We start from the raw sequence: 14765 nt of genomic DNA on the forward strand, positions 1-14765 counted from the left end.
GGGAGGCCTCGTGCCAGCGAGGAAAGCTGGGGGCAGAGGAGCCGATATCTCCTCCTCCTGCTGCTGCTCCTTGGACGCCAGTTCACGCCGCTGCTGCCGCGTTCCGCGTGCAGGTGGCGCTGCAGAGGCGCCCGGCACTGCTGGGCGGGTGGGGGCGCTCAGCCCCACCAGGATCGGGGCTTGGAAGGCGCGCGAGCCCAGAAAGGGGGTGGAGAGAAAAAGGCCACCAGCCCCCGCTGCTTCTCGGGCGGTCCCCGAACTCGAGAGAAGGACGCGCTCCCACCCCAGTGACGGGAGAGTACGGAGATCAGCCCCGCGGCCGAGCGCCCCAGGTCGGAGGCTGATTCCTGCGCGCTTCTGCAAAGTCTCTCGAGCCACCTCCCAGGTCCCGCAGAGCCCCGGGCGGCTCCTAACTTCAGCAAAGGGATTGCGGTTTCGGGCGGTCTTTGCTCTCTGGGGATGGCGCTCTTGACCCGCGGGCAGTAGAATGGAAACTTTGAGTCGTGTCTGGGGCGTTGGGGGTGGGTTTCCCTGAACAGCCACTCTCTAGCCTGGCTCCCATGAGACTTAGAACGCATCTCCAGCATAGGGATGCAGACTGTGGCCAAGGCTGGGGCACAGCCTGACACTCTGCTTGGCCAAGATGAGAGGTAGAGACTCCGCTCAAGTCCGGATCTAGAGGGACAGTTAGGTGTTCCGTGCTTGTCAACCCGGTCTTCTGCAGCTATATAAGGAAAAAAGAAAAAAAACAAAAACAAAAAACTAAGAGGCTCATCTGGGGCTCAAACTTGCAACCTCTGTCTTCATAGATAGAACTTCCTGTCCTAACTCCTTGCAGGCCCTGAGCTCTAGAAGCCATGATGCTGCCTTGGACATCCTTGTGGTGTTTGGTGGTTATGAGGTGGCTGTTTAGTTAACATATTGAGAATATTAAGGCACAAAAATAACCTTGTGGCCAGAACCTGTGGGGAAAAGTTGTTGGGGGCTCCAACCTCGCCCTTTCCAGAAGCTGAAGTGGCCACTTCTGTGATACAACTTGACATAAAATCTGTGGGCAGAGTGTGTCCCTCTTTTCTGTGCCAAGAAATAAAAGCTGCACCCTGTGCTAGCATTCTGGGTGCCTCTCCTCCCCTCTCAGTCCATCCAGTTCTCCTGCTTTCAGGGTGTCCAAAACCATCTGAGAAAGTTATCTAAAGACTTTCCATAAAGAAAGGGAAGGGGCGGGGGGAATCCAAAGGATCCTAAACGTTCCCAGGTCTCACTGTGTGCCAGGAGAAATACCGTCTGTCTCCTGCCCAGACCTCAGAGCCCGGGCCTTTTTCCTACAGGGCGGTGCCCAGCTATTCCTGGAAGCCCCCTCCTTTCTACCAGCCCCCTCCCCAAGGTGTCTCCTCCCAGAGCACGACCGAGGAAAAAGATCAGATCAGCAAAGCTTAACGCCCCCCTGTCCCCTCTTTCTGTCCCCAACCTGACCTGCAGTCTCAGCCTGTGCCCTCTCCTGATGCCACGGCACCAGCTTCTTCTCCTAGAGCAGGACCTGAGCCGTGAGCTCTTCCCCAAGCCCCACTAGGTAACCAGGAGAGGATCTGATATACTAATTTGTGTTAATGTGATAATGGGAGCTAATGGGGTCACGTGCTAACCACGGGTCCAAGTTCTAACTCAGCATCACAAACTCAACCCCAAGTTAAGGCTGCAGGGATGGGAATTTTGGGCTGACTAATCTCCACAGCTGGCTGGAGGGGGTGGGGGAGTGGGAGGAACCGAAGCCCCTGGACGATCCCAGGGTCTGGTGCCTTTGAGCTGCTGTCTCGGTTTCAGTTTCATCCTTGGCTGACACATTCCTCTGAAGAGTGGAATTGCTTTGGTTTCCCTCCAGTCCCTCTCTCGTCCCTGGCCGCCTCCCTTTTGGATTGCTAGCTCCACTCGGTCAGCCCTTCTCTTTGTGAGGGGAGAGATGGGAAGATAATTTGGCAGTGACGATGAAAAAATGTACACGTAGACACCCTGAGACACACAGGCTCACATACCATACTGCTTTGCAGACAGACATATGCACACGCCCTCCACGAACACACACGCATGCACAAGGGGACCTGACATCCAAGACTTGAGCCCACACATACACGCATATGCACACACACGCACACCCCGAACACAGTTACACCCTCACTCACATCTGTGAGACCCACACAGACATGCACATAGCCAGGCAAGGCCCAGAGAGCCATGTTGCACACAGACCCGCATGCACACTCACACACCCTCACACACACAAACCAGCAGCAGCCGCCGAGTTGGATGGCTTCCTCAAAAGAGGGCTGGAAAGCTTGTTTGCTGCCAGCAAAGGGGCCTAGACATTCCGTGAAGTGACTCATACTGCACCTTTATACACATTGTTATATTTTTCTGCATTCAACAACAACCACCCTCAACCCCGATGTGGGGGCAGGGTGAGGAAACCGGAGAGTGGCTGCATTTCCACTGGGCCTCTGCTATGCCTCTGTCTAGCAAATGTTTCAGGCCTGTCCTCACGTCCCAGTGGATTGTGGCAATCCCAAAGAGCAGAATTGGCTACCTCCTGGTACAAACCTCAGCCCGGGCCTGCCCCTTGGGAGAATGCAGAGTGGATGAAATTGGGGGCTAATGAGTTCCCCTCATAGACGTCTACTCCCCCATCCTACCTCATCCCTAGTCCTGGATACCTGGGGCCAGGCCCCATGATCCCACTGTGGTGTCCCAGTCTGAGCCCCTCCTGATCTCTCCTCTCCAAGTGCCCTCCCCAACTCTCCTGAATCTGGCCTTACTGCCACCTCCTTGCACACTTCTGGGCAGTGGCATTCACTTTATATAATACATAGAGCCCTGTGCAGTGTGACTGGAGGCCCCTTCCTTCCCCTGGGTCTCTTCTCCATCTGAGGAAGAGATGCCAGCTTGATGGCTGCTTGTGTCCCCATCCCCCAGCACACTCAAGGGCCTGCAGAAATTCACTTTGTGCTCGCTCTAGCAAAACCTCCCTGTGTTGACAATCTTGGTTCGCCTGAATGGAGCTGTGGGGAGATCAGCCAAGGCCAGGGCCTCCCCAGCTTCACTTTGAGGACACATCAGAGGTCAAAGAGACGACACAGGACAGGCGTTGGGCCAGCAGATATTCATGGCTGAAGGGTTAACTCTGGCACCACTGGACAGTGGCCCCAAACCCCTGGATGTTGTACTGCCTCTGATAGGAGCCCAGGGCAGGTGGGCTCTTTGCCCTGGTCCCAGGGACTTTTGCAAGCTGAGCTTTGGCTCCAAGGTAGAGGTTGGGGATCAGTAGAGTTAGAGACTTCAGGGCGCTTGCCCTCATCTCATTTGCTGACTCTGCCCAAAGCCACTTCATCCTCACTTTTTTTTTTTCTTTTCAAATGAACCACACGTTTGAGTCTTTCCATCTCCCCCACCCTCCAAATTTCCCACCATCCCAGAGGGCCCTCCTGAAGAACATGGAATCTGTTTCCCAAACAACAGGCCCACTCCCCAGCTGTCGGGGGTTGGGGGGTAAGCCTCCCAGCAGCCACCACGCTCAGAGTTGACGTGGTGAGCACCTACTCACAGCCAGCAGCGCCTCCTGTGTCGGCATCATCTCCTCCAGGCAGCCAGCCCTCCTGAGCTGCTGTCCAGCTTGACGACAGGTGAAAGCCAGTGATCTTCTGAAGTTTTTTTAGGGGCTTTCATGGTGCTGGGAGGAGAAATATATAACTGTTTGTTTTTTCTTTTTTCTTTTTTTTTTTTTTTTTTTTGAGATGGAGTCTCGCTGTGTCGCCCAGGCTGGGGTGCAGTGGCACGATCTCGGCTCACTGCAAGCTCCGCCTCCCGAGTTCACGCCATTCTCCTGCCTCAGCCTCCCGAGTAGCTGGGACTACAGGTGCCCGCCACCACGCCTGGTTAATTTTTTGTATTTTTTAGTAGAGATGGGGTTTCACCGTGTTAGCCAGGATGGTCTCGAGATCTCCTGACCTCGTGATCCGCCCACCTTGGCTTCCCAAAGTGCTGGGATTACAGGCGTGAGCCACCGCGCCTGGCCAATGTATAACTGTTTTAATGATTGTAAACTGAGCAGGGTGAGCTGTAGGGACCGAGTGGCTTTCCAAGAGCCCCAGTCAGGAATGCCTCCCAGCCTCTGAGGGTGGTGCAGATGAAAGTTTGTGATCTGGGAAGTGGCTACCAACTCCATCCTCTCATCTGCATGCCTGTGCTTTAACCTGAGTCCACCTCCACTCCCAATATAGGCCAAGGCAACAGACCGTCATCGGTGAAGAAAAGTTGTGGTATAACCAGCCCATGTTGCACACTGATCCACATGCCAAGGAGTTAAGTGAGGGGAGGGAGGGAGAAATCAGCCACCGTGTCTCCAAAGAACCTGGGGTGGCCAGGCGCGGTGGCTCACGCCTGTAATCTCAGTACTTTGGGAGGCCGAGGCGGGTGGGTCACGAGGTCAGGAGTTCAATACCAGCCTGGCCAATACAGTAAAACCCTGTCTCTACTAAAAATACAAAAATTAGCCAAGCATGGTGGCACACACCTGTAGTCCCAGCTACTCGAGAGGCTGAGGCAGAAGAATAGCTTGAACCTGGGAGGCGGAGGTTGCAGTGAGCCAAGATCCTGCCACTGTACTCCAGCCTGGATGACAGAGCAAGATTCCATCTCAAAATGATAATAATACAAAAAATTAGCCAGACATGGTGGCAGGCGTCTGTAATCCCAGCTACTCGGGAGGCTGAGGTAGGAGGGCTGAGGCAGGAGAATCACTTGAGCCTGGGAGGCAGAAGTTGCAGTAAGCTGAGATTGCACCATTGCATTCCAGCCTGGGCAACAAGAGCAAAACTCTGTCTTTAAAAAAAAAAAAAAAAAAAAAAAAAAAGGACCTGGGGTGATTTGCAGGAAAACATGGGCTATCAGGCACTGCTTGAAGAAAGGAATTCTGTTTTGCAGCTATTCGACAAGCTTTTTAGAACAAACACTGCTTATGCTGACCAGACACAACCTTGACTTGGAGATCTCTGCGTGCCACTTGGATACCCATGGCCTTGTCACGTAAACCCAACAGAGGCAAACCTGGGGTTATTGAATGCAACAGAAGAATGAGTACTGGCTTTATAGGAAGGATTATAGGGGGCTTCTCAGATTTATAGGTGGGAGGCTTCCTTTTACACCATAACCTCTCTCCCAGCTTTTGAATACACTCCTCGTTCCAAAATTCTGATCGATAGGCAACTTTCCTTTTCCTTCCTTTCCTTCCTTTCCTTTCCTTCTCTTTCTTTCCTTCTTCTTTCTCTCTTTCTCTCTCTCTCCCTTTCTCTCTTTCACAGTTTCTCTCTGTCACCCAGGCTGGAGTGCAGCGGCATGATCTCGGCTCACTACAACTTCTGCCTCCTGGGTTCAAGGGATTCTCCTGCCTCAGCCTCCAGAGTAGCTGGCATTACAGGCACCCACCACCATGCCCAGCTAAGTTTTGTATTTTTAGTAGAGGTGAGGTTTCACCATGTTGGTCAGTCTGGTCTTGAACTCCTGACCTCAGGTGATCCACCCGCCTCGGCTTCCCAAAGTGCTGGGATTACAGGCGTGAGCCACTGTGCCTGGCCAATAGGCAACTTTTCTAGTATGTGTCTATGGTGGTATGTTCAGGCTCTGACCACAGAAACTGTGGCGTTGTGGTATTTTGCTCTGGCCACAAGTTTGAATAGAATTTGTTGAGGACAAGGAGTTAAGTGAGCAGAGGGAGGAATCAGCTACCTCGTCTCCAAAGAACCTGGGGTGATGTGCAGGAAAACATGGCCTATCAGGCACTGCTTGAAAAAATAGATAAAGGCCAGGCATGGCGGCTCATACTTGTAATCCCAACACTTTGGGAGGCCGAGGTGAGAGAATCACTTGAGCCCAGGAGTTCAAGACCAGCCTGGAAAACATGGAAAAACCCTGTCTCTACAAAAAATACAAAAATTAGATAGGCATGGTGGCGTGCATCTGTAGTCCCAGTTACCCCAGAGGCCAAAGAGAGGGAGGATCAATTGAGCCCAGGAGTTGGAGGCTGCAGCGAGCTATGATCATACCACTGCACTCTAGCCTGGGCAATACAGCAAGACCTTGCCTCTGGAAAAAAAGAACAAGGAGACAAAGAGGGTCACTGAAGGCTGTTAAAGTGGAAGGACAAGTTGAGTGTGCAAGTAGGGAGGTGGAACGACATGGGCTGTGGGCAACACAGAGGCCCCTCCGCTCCTTGCAGGACTCAAGTTTTGAGACCACCCAGTCAGGGTTGGAGACTGGGGGAAGCAGGGCTGGAAGGAGAAAGGCTCAGAGTGCTCTGCTCATGGTGCAGGCTGGGCATCCATGGGCAACTCGAGAAGGGGAATTCCTGCCAAGTCAGGGAATGAGCCATTGGTAGAAACAGCGTGGCTGTCGTCAGGAGAGTGGTGATCTCAGCCTGGCTGGCCCCATCTGGCTGGGGCTCACCCAGCAGGTAAGTGGAAGAGCGGCGAGCCGTGTGGGAAAGGAGAAGGGCAGCCAGGAAGGTCATTCAGGTGGCCCACAGCTCCCTAAAGCGAGGTCAGCCTTTTTCATCAACGGGGATGGGGCTTGCTTTGGCTGCAATGCGCAGATCATGGGGCTGTGGTTAGTTCTGAGAGGCTGGGGAAGGTGGGAACTTATGGGATTCCCACAAGCCGTGGGCTGCAGGGCGCTGGCAGGCGTTAGGGCCAGTCACCATGAGCTGGTTGGCAGTGCCGACCTGTCTTCCTGCCCTTCCCAAAAGGAAAACCTCTCCTTGCGTGCTGCCTTGAGGCTTCAGCCTTGGTTCAAACTACATTCACTCACCGGAGGGATCCACCATTAGTCCTGAGCAACTTCAGCCCTGGCCCTGTCATACTTTCTCCTGAGAGCTGGCTTGAGAAAGGGAAATGAAGATGAACATGACGACTAAGAGAGCTAACATTTATTGAAGACTTACTAGGCACCAGACACCGCCATAGACATTTTAATCTCATTCAGTCCTTGCCACAGCCTTGGGAGGTAAGTTCGTATTGTCTCCAATTTAAAAATAATAAAAGCGAGGCTGGGGGCAGGGAAGTGAGGATGGTTAATGGGTACAAAAATATAGTTAGAATGAGTAAGATCTAGTACTTGATAGCACTACAGGGTGCCTGCAGTCAACAATAATTTATTGTACATTTAAAAATAACTAAGGCCAGGCGCAGTGGCTCACGCCTGTAATCCCAGCACCTTGGGAAGCCAAGGCGGACGCATCACCCGAGGTCGGGAGTTCGAGACCAGCCTGACCATCATGGAGAAACCCCGTCTCTACTAAAAATACAAAAATTAGCCGGGTGTGGTGGCGCATGCCTGTAGTCCCAGCTACTCGGGAGGCTGAGGCAGGAGAATCACTTGAACCTGGGAGGCAGAGGCTGCAGTGAGCAGAGATTGCACCATTGCACTCCAGCCTGGGCAAAAAAAAAAAAAAAAAAAAAAATCAACTAAACTAAAAGAGTATAACTGGATTGTATATAACACAAAGAAAGGAGAAATGCTTGAGGTGATGGATACCCCATTTACCCTGATGTGATTATTACACATTGCATGCTTGTATCAAAACATCTCATGTAACCCATAAATACATAAACCTACAATGTACCCATAAAAATTAAAAACAAAAATAAAAAAATAATTTATTTTATTTATTTATTGTTTTGAAATGGAGTCTTGCTGTGTCATCCAGGCTGGAGTGCAGTGGTGCGATCTTAGCTCACTGCGACCTCTGCCTCCCATGTTCAAGTGACTCTCCTGCCTCAGCCTCCTGAGTAGCTGAGACTACAGGCACGCACCAACACACAGGCGAATTTTTGTATTTTTAGTAAAGATGGGGTTTCACCATGTTGGCCAGGCTGGTCTTGAACTCCTGACCTCAAGTGATCCACCCACCTCGGCATCCCAAAGTGCTGGGATTACAGGCATGAGTCACCGCGCCCAGCCTTGTTTTGCTTTGTTTTGTTTTTAAAGAAGAAAAGTGAGGCTCAGAGAGTTTAAGTGACTTGCCCAAAGTCACACAGCTGGTAAATAGTGAGCTGAAATAGGAACCCAGGTCTGTCTGAGGTTACAGACCACTGAACTCTTAGCAAAATGGGAAAGTGTGTGTGTGCGCGCGCGTGTGCAGACGTGTGTGTCCATTCGTGAGTTTCAAAGTCAAGGTAAAGAGGGCTTAGGGACATCTGGAACCTACCCCAAATTTGAGAGGGCACCCTAGTGGATGAGAAGCCAGCAGAGAACTGTGTGTCTCCAGGATCTGGAATCCCCTGGGAAAAGCATGCCCGCTTGTAAAAGACAAAGTGCTTGTTTTGGGGACTTGATTCCGAGTACCCAGGACGTCTCAGGGGCCAGCGCCCCAGTCCAGCCACAGAATCTTTCCCTGGGAACTTGTAATCTGCAGCTGCCTTTGTGGCCATCATCCACCACCATTCCTATCCCCCAGTCCTGCGCCTGGGATTATCCTTTCCCAAGGCAGGAGAAGCAGGCCGATGCTGGAGGCTGAGCAGGTCCTTCAACCTGAAGCCCTTTAGAAGGCCCACATCCCCTGGGGCCCCTTTAGTCTTGCTGCTTTCTGCCAAGGCTTAGGCCTGGCTGCCCCCCACCGCCAATAAGGCCACGTGGAACTATACAGAGTAACAATTCCCAGCGGACTCTCTCCAGAGCCTCCTATCCGCAGATCCATGCAGGGGGCGGTATTGATGTCGAGGCAGGTCAGAGAGGGCAAAGGGGAGATAGAAGGGGAGCGTGCGTGAGTGGCTTTCAAGTGGGCGCGTGGAGTAGAGCAGCCTGGCTTTGGACAGGGGAAGAAAGGTAGGGATGGGCTTTCTTCCAGCACCCGAACTCTGGCTGTCTTTGCACTTGCTGGGCCAGCCCCTCTGCCCCTAGCCCTTCCCCTGACTCATATCTTCCCTGCGTCCCCCACCCCAACTCCCCGCAGGAGTCCTAGACTCGACTTCCCTAAGAAGTCGCCGAAACTCTCCAGTCACCCCAGGTGTTCCGCCCCGGATTCTGCGGAGTTGGGCATATCGTTGTAAAATTGTATCCTCTGGGCATCTCGCGGCCTCACCCGCCGCACGGCCCGCCCTCCCGCTGGGGCCCGCACACCCCAGGAGCTCAATAATGTGGAGCGCAGGGCTTGGCCCAAAGGCGTCAAGCAAGTCTCCACTTGCACGAGCCGAGGGGGCTGGACGAAACCTTCCCGAGTCCGCGGGGAAGGGATTTCTCTGCGGGGCGTTGTGTGGGGGCTTCGCACCGGGAAGGGTGCCTAACGAGCAGAGAGCCCCGGGGCCCGCTGGCAAGAAGCAGAGTAGGGGGCGCCCGCCCGGGCCGCGGCGCACGACGCGGGCTCTGCGGGCGCCCTGCCTCGTGGTCCCCCGGGCGCGAGCGAGCCGCGAGGGGAAGGAGAGGCCGCGCGGGCCCCTGGCACGGCTCCCCCTGCCGTGCTGGCGACCGCGGCGGGCGGGCCGGGGTGGAGGGGCGCTGTTTCCACCGAGATGCCTCGTCCCTCCCTCGTTCCCTCCCCCACCCCGCCCGCCCGCGGTCCCTCCCGTCGGTCCCTCCCTCCGGCTCTTCCCTCCCTCCCGCCCTGCCTCCTTCGCGCCCGCCCCAGCCGCCGCCTGCGGGGACTTGTGTGTCTCTAGTGCAATTTCCCCTTTCGCTCGCTCGTTTCGGTGCAGGTCTGCGCTGGCTCGCGCCCCCTCCCCGGGTGCCCCTGCCGCCCCCTGTCTTGGCCCGGCCCTCCCCGGCGTCCGCCCCGCTACCCGCGCGCTCCACCCCGCCCCCCGCCCCGTTTTATCAGGGGCGCCACCGTCTCACCTGGTATTTGCATCTCTCTCTCCAACTTGCCATTGGCGGCGCGACGTGTGGGAGAGCCCTGCGCCTCGCCCGCCCGGACCAGCCTGCCCCGGCGCCGAGGTGAGTCACGGGCGCGGGGTGGCGGGGGCAGGCGGGCGGGGAGGAAGGGCGGGCGCGGAGGGAGGGCGGGGGACGGCGGCCCCGGCGGCCGCGGGGACGGACCGGGCGCCGCGCTCAACTTCCACTTCTCCTTTCGCCGGCGCCGAGTTCCCGGCGCCACTCGCCCGGCCTCCAAGGGGAGAGGACGGGCTGGCGGGGCTGGGGACCCGCGTCTCGGCCCCCGGAGCGGGGAGGGGACCACGGAGATAGACCCCGTCCCGGCGACCAAGCTGGGCCCGTGAGCCACTCGGCCTCAGGTACGTCGATGGCGCCGGTTCTTCGAGCCTTCGGGGACCTGGAAAAGTTTGCCTGAGGGCGGAATCGAGAGCGCTGGGGCCCCGGCGTGGGGCTGGGGGCCCGGGGAAGGGCGGGAGAGTCGCGGCGTGTCGCGAGCCGCCCTGGCGTCGCCCCGCCGCGCGTGTGCTGGAGAACCCGGGCTCTCGATCCCGGGATGGAAATGGAATGGATTCCCCGAGTCGGGGAGTCGGGGTAGGGGCCCCTGTTTTCCCTCGCCCCCAGCAGCTCGGGTTCCGTGACGGGGCCTATCGTGACAGCGGGGCCCCCAGAAGCTGGGCGCCCGAGGGCAGAGGAGGTGGGGCCGACTGTGGCGGAGCTGCTAGATTGATCCGACTGCCCCCGGGGCTTCTGGGGCCAGGGCTTTAGGGTCACACGCTTACACGCGCACGCAGACCTATGACTTGGAGAACTGGATCGCCAAAATAGAGACCTCTTGGCAGGGGCCGGAGTTTCCGTGTGAGCCAGCCGCCAGCCTTCCCGCTCCTGCGTTCCCGCTCTCCCCGGCTCTCCCGCCTCCCCGTTCCCTCCCGGGCCGCCGCCTAGGGGACTCAGCAGCCGCACCGTGCGGAGTCCCCTCACGCCAGCGCCTTGCTTTGGAGGCTTGAGGGACTGCTGAGGCGGTGACCGCTTTATGAATTCCTGGCTCGTCCACCGCACCCTAACCCTAACGCCTTTTTCTCACCACCGTATGCCTGGACATCACCTTCCTGACCAGAGTCACCTCCTGAACCCTTGGCACCTCGGCTCAGTGAGGTCCTCCTGGGCCGCCCCCGCCCCCCACCATACCCCAGCTGAGGGATTTGATGGCCATTTGATTCCTGCCCCTTATCCCTCGGCCTGTGATAGAGAGGCCTGTCTGGTCCTGCAGCCTCTTCGGGTTAATGTTTGACAGTTCATTGTGGCTAATTATTTTAATTAGCTCTTAAAGTGGGAAGGAACAGTTAACCTTGGACTTCTCGATTTTGGCCTGGTGGGGCCTCAAATGGGAGGAGTGCTGGGGAGGTGGGGAGGTAGGAGCGGAAGTGAGGTCACCACCCCAGGGCCTGAACCACCACTGCTCAGCCCCAACAGCTGGTGGGCACGCCCATTGGGGACTCACCCCCTGCGAGCTGACCCCTGGCCCGAGTGCCAGGTTGGAGGTGGGTGAAGGGAACAGTTCTAGCTCTTCCCTTTGTGGAGACTTTGGCACTGAAAATGCCCGGAGAACACGTATGCCCGGCAAGAATGCCAGTCCTTCCTTGCAGTTAGTTACACTGGGTTTTCCTGGTTATAAAGTGCTTTCTTGACCATTAATTCAGACTCAGTGCATCCAGTACAGGAGCAGCTTAGGGGGAGCTCTCTGGAGTTCAGTGAAGATTATCAGGGAGGACTTCCTATCCCAGCCAGCCGGTGTGAGGAAGAGGCTACCTTGTATGTGGTTGTTTCTGGGGCTGGATTCAGAGCCTGAGATCTCTTGTTGGGGGCTGTTGGGGCGGGGCGGGGGGGGGGGAACCATGAAGCAGGCTCCATACTACCACCCTCACCCAGCCTCTTGCTGTGAGCCGAAGGAGTGGCTTGTTTGCAACTATGTCTGGCATTCCTCCCTCTGCTGCACTGTTTGCTCGGTGGTTGCTCAGGAACTGGCGCCCACCCCTGGACAACCTAGGGGCCCAAAATCCACTCTCCCTCACCTAGTGCTAAGTGGTGACACAGTGGCTTCTGTCTTCTCTGGCGTATACTGGGATCTAAAAAGGAGGGTGCTGTGGTCTGTCTCTAGGGGCCTGATGGATAGCATGTCCAAAATGCCCCTCATCCTGCAAAAATCAGGCCCTGTGTCACAGAGACCCAGCTAGACACAGGCTGAGGAATTTGCTTTCCTGGGAAACCTCTGCTCTTCTGCTCTTAAGCTTGGCCTTCATCCTTTCAATATCCCCTACCCCTGCAATTTTCTCATCTTACATCCAGTTTTTATTTATGTTTAGTATTTTCTTTTTTTTTTTTTTTTTAAATTCAGGGTCTCACTTTGTCACCCAGGCTGGATGGAGTGCAGTGGCATAGTCACAGCTCACTGTAATCTTGAACTCCTTAACTCCAGTTCTTTTTTTTTTTTTTTTTTGAGATGGAGTTTCTCGCTCTTGTTGCCCAGGCTGGAGTGCAATGACATGATCTCGGCCCGCCGCAACCTCCGCCTCCCAGGTTCAAGCGATTCTCCTGCCTCAGCCTCCCAAGTAGCTGGGATTACAGGCATGTGCCACCATGCCCGGCTAATTTTGTATTTTTAGTAGAGACGGGGTTTCTCCATGTTGGTCAGGCTGGTCTCAAACTCCTGACCTCAGGTGATCCACCCGCCTCTGCCTCCCAAAGTGCTGGATTACAGGCGTGAGCCACCGTGCCCAGCTACCTCCAGTTCTTAAAGCCTGACTGTCTAGGTTGAAATCCCAGCGTTGTTATTTACTAGCTATGTTATCCCAGTCAATTGTATGCCCCAGTTTCCTTATCTGTCACATGAGACCTACCTTATAACACTTTGGTGAGGATCAAATACATGAATGAATACATATAAGATGCTTATTAAAATAGCACATGGCACACAGTAAGTGCTAGCTGCCCTTACGATATTGCCTAATGCAGCGCCTAAAACTCAGATTCAATTCGGCAAACACTCGCTCAGAGCCAGTCCTAGTACCAGGCCCCAATGAAGTGGCAGTGAGGAAAACATGGATGTGAGGAAGACACCACCTGCCTTCCGGGATTGCGTGTACCTTTTCGTGTGGGCTGGAGTCGGAGCAGGGCTATGGGAGGGGGCCAGGGAGAGAGGATACATCGTCTATATAAATAATTGTAATCGGAAGCTGGGATCAAATCCCTGAGCCAGTGTGGGGGATCAAGCACCCTAGACTTGGGGGCTTCTCTTTGCCTGAAGACCTTGGCCAGATTCTGGTCTCGATGCACCCCCCACCCTCCCCACACACAGAGTCTTGCCTAGGATTTGGGTGAATGCAAGGGAAAGGGACACTGGCTTCTCTTCTTTTCTTTTCTTTTCTTTTCTTTTCTTTTTTTTTTTTTTTTGAGATGGAGTCTCGCTCTGTCGCCCAGACTGGAGTACAGTGGTGCGATCTCGGCTCACTGTAACCTCTGCCTCCCAGGCCCAAGCAATTCTCCCTGCCTTAGCCTTCTGAGTAGCTAGGATTACAGGTGCCCACAACCTTCCCCAGCTAATTTTTGTATATTTTAGTAGAGATGGGGTTTCACCATGTTGACCAGGCTGGTCTTGAACTCCCGACCTCAGGTGATCCGCCCGCTTTGGCCTCCCAAAGTGCTGGGATTACAGGTGTGAACCATCGTGCCTGGCTAGGACACTGGTTTCTGCATGAGCTACAGATGGCAATCTTGCAGGATGTCATTTGTTGGGTTCCAGGGCAGGATGGCATTTCTTAGGGACACCACCATACATCCCTATAGCCCCCTACAGTGGAAGGGCTCATGTTTGCCACGCCCCCTGTCTCCCCAGGATCCCCCACTGAGCTGGGAAAGGCCCTGGGCAGCCTTCTATCCTCAGGGTAGGGCCTGACCCCAACCCGGGCTTGACATCTCTCCTGGATTTCTAAGCTGCAAAGAGGTTTCTGGCTTCTCTTCCAATTTATTCTCTTTGTGGTTCTCAGACTGAAAACTACTTCTGCAGGGGAGAAAGGAAACTCCTGCAAGGTACCCACAATCCCATAGGTGCTTTCCTAGGGTCAGGGGCTTTTCTCATCAACACCAACCTGCCTGCAAATCTCTGGCTGCTGAGCCTCGTGTGTCCTGTAATAGCAGCCTCACTGCTAATGCCCTGTAGCTCGGGCCCCAGTGCTGGTTGCCAAGAAACTGCTGGTCGGGGTGCTTATGAGGGTTCTGACCTCATAGGGGCTGCTGAGTTTCAATTCAACAGACATTTATTAACACCTACTGTGTGCCCAACCGATGCTAGGCGCCGTGGGGGAGATGAGAGGAGGAGGCACTGGGGAAGAGATGACTAAGACAGTGAAACAATCAGAGGCGAGGACAAGCAGTCGGGCCAGTGGCTGGTCAGGTGCTAATTGTGCTTGTTGGAGCAGAGGCCAGCGCAGCCGGGACTGGAGGTCAGCAGCAGCTGGAGGAGGGAGGGAAGGCTTTGTGAGGGATGCGGGCCTAGGCTAGACCTTGAAGGGGGGTGGGGGGAAGCAAGGGGGAGATTTGGCTCAGCAGAAAAGGAAGAAAAGACGCCTTTCTCTCTATTCCCTGGCCACGAACTGACCTTCGAAGCCTGGATGATTGTTTGGCAAGTGCGTGTCACATAAAAGACCAGGTCAGCGAGTGTGGGTGGCTCGGTGCAAACCCCTGTCTCCACTCCGGGAGATACAAACTGGCTGGCCAGCCTGCCACCCAAGCTGAGGGGATTTCATTTGAAACCCCTCCCTCACCAGACACACACACACACACACACAGGCCCCTGGGGAGGGGGA

At 55.2% G+C, this 14765-nt stretch overlaps 1 protein-coding gene and 1 long non-coding RNA gene across 3 annotated transcripts in view; one reads left to right on the plus strand and one right to left on the minus strand.

Annotated features, from left to right (window-relative positions):
• Positions 1-563: 563 nt before the first annotated feature.
• LOC140710829 (uncharacterized) lies at positions 564-9958 on the minus strand. Its single transcript, XR_012091910.1, has 3 exons — positions 9871-9958; positions 3593-3718; positions 564-724 (listed from the first exon to the last, which is right to left on the minus strand). It is a non-coding gene; the product is annotated as an uncharacterized lncRNA (long non-coding RNA).
• ELF4 (E74 like ETS transcription factor 4) overlaps positions 9861-14765 on the plus strand; it is a 45807-nt gene continuing 40902 nt past the window's right edge. Inside the window, exon 1 of one of the 2 annotated variants that reach the window (XM_007992672.3) lies at positions 9861-9969. The gene's annotated coding sequence lies outside the window, so the exon portion shown is untranslated. Of the gene's footprint in view, positions 9970-10122; positions 10266-14765 lie in introns of those variants that run through there. The other variant, XM_007992671.3, reaches the window with a different exon arrangement.

The sequence above is a fragment of the Chlorocebus sabaeus genome, chromosome X (assembly GCF_047675955.1).
Source record: "Chlorocebus sabaeus isolate Y175 chromosome X, mChlSab1.0.hap1, whole genome shotgun sequence".
NCBI classification, from domain to species: Eukaryota; Metazoa; Chordata; class Mammalia; order Primates; family Cercopithecidae; genus Chlorocebus; species Chlorocebus sabaeus.